Raw genomic sequence first — 5991 nt, 5'->3', positions numbered from 1 at the left:
TTTTTGGATTTTATAATTTGTTAAAATATTATTCGTATGTGTATCTATAAAAATAGATGTATAAAAAGAATATAATAAGTTTAAAATGTTATATGAATAAAATCATAAACAAAAGTAGTTTATACTTAATAAAGCTATTTTAAAATTAATATATATATATATATATATATATATATATATATATAATTTATCCCGTATCATAAATAGGAATGACAAAAGTACATGTATCCGCACATAAAATTCCCGACAGATAGGAGATGGATTCATTAATGGGTACTCGTGCATAATTTAGACGGATATATGCGCTAACCTTTAATAAATGGGACAAAGATGAAAATCAAGATACTCGTCCTGCGGGTTCTCGTTAAATATTCATTATAATAAAATTACTGAAATGTTCCTATTTAAATAATTTTTTTTGGACTTCTAATGAGATTGAAGTATTGAACATTAGAAAGTTTTGTTGGACTTATGAGATCAAACTATTTTAGTTTATTATCTTTTATTTAGACTTATGAGATTGAAGCATTTTAAATTGTTGAATAATTTGAATAAAATCCTTTAAAAAATGTGTAAAGTAATTGTATAAAATTAATAGTTGAATAAATTTTGTTTTGATCTTTAACCTGTTTTTTCAAAAGAAAATGTTAGAATAAATAAAAATTATAGTTTAATTATATTTTAAAATTATTTTAATATCCATGGATACTCCTGAATGTTCAAAAAAATCTATAGATATCTAATTATGGGTACCCACGCAAGTATGAAACGAATATTTACTTAGTGGGATGGGTAGTTATTACCTATATCCACTTCGTCACCTTGTCATCCTCATCCCTATTACTAAATAGTGAAACAGATGTATAAAAAATTTAGCTTTAAATGTAACATTCCAATTTTTGTAAACTAGATTAAAAAGGATTGTTATTTATAAATAAATAGAGTTTTAAAAAAATGATGAGATTTTATAAATAAGGAGATATAATTATTATTTAAAATAATTATTTGAGAGAAAATAAAAAGGGTATTTTATTTATTTGTTTGATAGAGAATAAAATAAAGTTTGTTTTTATAAAATAATAAATAAATAAATAGAGTAAACCTAGCTATAAATAGCGTTAGGTCAGTTTTCACACTGACAGCGCCTCTTCTTTTCCTCATTTTCGTTTTTCCCCTCTTCTTTTCAAAATCCTCTCTTTTTCCCGCAGTCTACCAAACCTGTTTCAGAAAAATGACGATCTCGGACTCATTCACCGTTGCATCATCGTGAAATTTGAGCACCACGTTCGCAACCCAATTCCAAGAATTCTCAACGTTGGTAATTTCAAAATCATGTCTGAGCTTAGAGAAAAACCTTTCGCATTGTAGCCTTTTATTTTCCCGCAAAAACCCAAAACAGTCTCAGTAAAATTACGATCTCGGTTTCGTTAACCGTTGGATTTTCATGAAATTTAGATATGTTGTTAGAACTTCAATTACGCACACTTTCACCGTTGGGATTTGCGAGATAATATTCGTGAAGGGAGAAAAAGGAATTGCATGAAGATAGTACAAATGAAGGTTTAAATCCCTTCTCATTCTCTCTAACGTTTGGGAACCCTATCAGAGCAAACAGAGAAATCTTAGGAACTTGTTAGAGATGTTTCTATCGCTGTCAGAAGACACGTGAGTCCGCTTAGAGGTAAGGGATAAGTTTATCACAATTGGGGGTTAGAATGAACATGTGTAGGAATCCTTAGATAACTAAATTTGGGTTTATTTTGGGATGTTTATTGAATTATAATTTTCTCTTTATGATTATAAATACAATATTATTCTGTTCTATGTACCAATTGATGTCCTTATGAGAATTGATTGATAAACTTGAGTGCTCTTGATGTCTTTGTGTTTAATCCATGAATTTGATTAATTGATTTTGATATAATTATGAGAAACTATTTCAGGGGTTTTACACCCCATGTTGTGATAAAATCCTTTGTATAAATTGTTATGTTGAGGTTATGAAATGATGATTCAAACTGTGTTTATGTGATAAATTGAACATGTGACGGATGATGAAATACATGTGTATTGAGATGAGATGTGTGTATTGAGTTGTGAAATATGAACTGTGTAATCACACAATTGTAAGACCCTTTAAGGGCGACGAGTATTATGATGGGATCCATTGTGGGAACCCGAAGAGTTAAAATGATTTTGAAAACAATTGAGTAGTTGTGTATATTGCATAGTTCATAGGTAAAGTGAATATGATTCATGAGGTGTGATAACATGCTATTTTGAGATTATACCATTGTGATTGAGATCGAGTGTATGTGATAAATTGTGTATGTATGTGATTAAGATGTTGTGTGCATTGAGTATAAACTATGAATTGTACAATCACACGACTATAAGTCCCTTTTTGGGCGACGAGTTAATGTTAAGTCCTTTTTTGGACAACGAGTTAATGTTAAGTCCATTTTTGGGAGACAAGTTAATGATAAGACCCTTAAAGGGCGACGAGTTAAAATTATTTTGAGAACAATTGAGGAGTCGTGTGTTTTGTATAGTTCATATATAGAGTCTGTGTACTAAAATGTTTTCTGGGTTGAACCTGAATCATGAGGGAGAGGCCCTGACGGACTCTTCGAAGTGTAGGCCTTGGGAGTCACCCGATTTGAGTGCTTCTTTAAGCTTATGTTGATCCCATATGGTTGGAGCATTCTCGCAAAACACTGTGACCCTGACTGGTCTCTCTATGATATTACCTAGTGAGAGTGACTTGACCTACTAGTGTGTGGTTTGTCTTGTCATGTACTCCTAGGCGCCCGATGAGGTTTTTCACTAACATGATACCACATTGCATATAGGATTGAGTCTTAGTGTATCTGTTGCATAACGCTTGTGTATTGTTCTATATTAATTGATTTGATGATATTGTGTTTTGACTTTTGAGTATGCGAATGTTGTGAAAACGAATGAGGCATGTGGTGAAATAACGTGAGTTATGCTCAAGTAAATTGTATTTTGTTATACAATATTTATACCTATATGTTGTTTTATTTTTCTCTATTAGTTAGGAATGTGATAACTCACTCCCTGTGTGTTGTTTGTGTTTGGATCCTGTGATAATCTTGAACATTGTGTTCGAGGGAGCAGATAGCTAGGTGAAGTGCTTTAAGGAACTTTGTGCTGAAGGACGTCGGGACACAATGCTCTGATAGGATGTGACAATGAGACATGAGTTTTATATTAATTGCATGATGTTAGTCTATTTTATTTTATCTCACTAATTTTACAAAATACTTTTGTAAATTTTGACGGCCTTGTTTCGAGCCGAATATATTTTTAATAAGTTTTAATTGATAATAGTGAAGTGAATGTGAACCTTTTACCCGTGTGAATTTGGTTACCGATATTTTTATGTTTTATTTATTTATATATATCGGGGTAGAGGGTGTCACATTAAACACAACAAAAAATAACACTATTTCCAAAAAAAATTATTCAAAAATGTTATAAATGTATTTTTTATTGGGCACTTGTTAATTAATTGTTTTAATTTATATTTAAACTATCTTAATAAATGTTTTACTTGAATTATTTTATAGAATCAAATATTTTTTTAAATTTTTTAAAATAATTTTAAAAAAATAAAATTTACATCAAATTAAGAGTAATATATTTTTTTATAAAATTATATTTATTAAATAATGATTAAAAATTGTAAATTATATTTTTTAAAGTTTATTTTATAATATTAAATATAAAATGAAATATTTTATTATCAAGTTACGAAAGAGTTGATAATATCATTTTATAATAGTAAATGAAAGTAAAAAAATAAGTTTCAACTAATATGTTAAACAAAATTTAATAAGAAAAATATCTTTTTTTAAGATAGAGAGAGTGTGTGAGAACTGAGAAGTGATGAAGTAATAAAGAAAAAGAAAAAAAAAGAAAGAAAGTATGAAAGGGTGTGAAGGAAGGGAGGGGTACGTGAGACTATGGGAGTGGGAGAGATGAAGAAGGAAAAGCAAAAAAAAAACGGAGTGGGAGATGAAAGAGGAAAAATGAGAAAGAGGAAATGATAACGTGGTAAAAAAACAGTTTTGACATCTGTCTTCAAAAGACATACTTTTATATAACTAGAGAGACGCCCGTGCCAATGCACGGGCTCATACTAATATTTGAAATTTCATACATATAAATTATTACATGTATACACTTACATAATTTTGTTTATTTGGATAATAATAATGTTTAAGTATTGGTAGAAAAAAAATACATTAAATAAAATATGAATTGGAAATATGGGTCAAGGTCTGTACCGTAGACTTGTTAATGATATTACAAATGAAGTCGTTCGAATTAGTTTGAGTGACCATGGAGACTTAGAAGGAGACATACTAATTTTTGTTATAAACATTAACTTTTTTTTATCAATAGTGTTAAAATTCATAATGAAATGATGAAAAATTTAGTTTATTTGTATAATAATAATGTTTAAGTATTGGCAGAAAAAATACATTAAATAAAATATGAATTTGAAACATGTGTCAAGGCCTGTACCGTAGACTTGTTAATGCTATTGCAAATGAAGTCGTTCCAATTAGTTTGAGTGACCATGGAGAATCAAAAGGAGACATACTCATTTTTGGTATAAACATTAATTTTTTTTATCAATAGTGTTAAAATTCATTATGAAATGACTGAAAATTTAGTTTATTTGGATAATAATAATGTTTAAGTATTGGCAAAAAAAATACATTAAATAAAATATGAATTTGAATATCTCCTCTTAGTTTGAGTCATCGTTCCTATTAATTTGAATGACCATAGAGAATCAGAAGGAGATATTTCATAAATATAAATTATTACTACATGTACACACTTATATAATTTTGTTTATTTGGATAATAATAATGTTTAAGTATTGACATAAAAAAATACATTAAATAAAATATGAATTTGAAACTAATATTGAGTTACATGTAGGTAATAAAACATAATTTTAAGGTAATGTGTAAATATTATATATTGTTTGATATTGTTTGGAATAAAAGAAAGGATGTATAGTAAAAATATATGAATCAAACGATTACATGATTGAATAATATGTACCTCATTAAGTTATGAATCATCAAGAACACTAAGTTATGAAACATCAAGGGGCAGGAAAAAGAAATGATAAAAATATAAGTCAACGAAATAAATTCATAATTAATTAAAACAAACCATAAACTATTCAGTTAAAATTAAAATGGAATTGAAAAATTGTTCGATACCCAAAGGTATTGAACTTACAACATTAATAAAAGTATGAGAAAAAGGCACATGAAAGAACCTTTGGAATGCACATAACTAAAATCAGACATTAGTAGTGTTAGCCCGGACCTTCAAATTGTTGGGTGTATTTCTTTTTTTTTTATTGAATAACCTTTTGGAATGCACATAATTAAAATAAGATATTAGTAGTGTTAGCTCATGCCTTAAAATTGTTAACTGTATTTTTTTGTCTTTTTTTTATTGAAGAATCTTTGGGATGGACATGACTAAAAATAGATATTAGTAGTGTTAGCTCGTGCCTTAAAATTATTGGCTATATTTTTTCTCTCTTTTTGATTAGAAAACCTTTGGGATGTACATGACTAAAATCAAGTATTAGTAGTATTAGCCCGTGCCTTAAAATTGTTGACTGCATTTTTTTTTTCTTTAATTGAATCTCCTCCACCATAAATTAAAGAAAGTAATACACACAAAAATTACAGAGCATAAATCTTTCGTTCAAATTTAATCTACAATTAAAATTCATAGAACATAATAGATGGTAACCGAAATAAGACCACACAAAGAAAAGAATGGATATCTCATATGGAAATACGTTTGGTTGAACAGTATGGGTTATTATAAATCGTCTTATATTGCTTTTAATTACTAAAGATAAAACAAAATAAAAAAGGAATAAGTCAACGTGCAAATTATGTTTATTGCGATATCCTAATAAAA

Source organism: Glycine soja, chromosome 4 (genome assembly GCF_004193775.1).
Source record: "Glycine soja cultivar W05 chromosome 4, ASM419377v2, whole genome shotgun sequence".
Taxonomy (NCBI): Eukaryota; Viridiplantae; Streptophyta; class Magnoliopsida; order Fabales; family Fabaceae; genus Glycine; species Glycine soja.
This window is presented reverse-complemented; position numbering follows the sequence as displayed.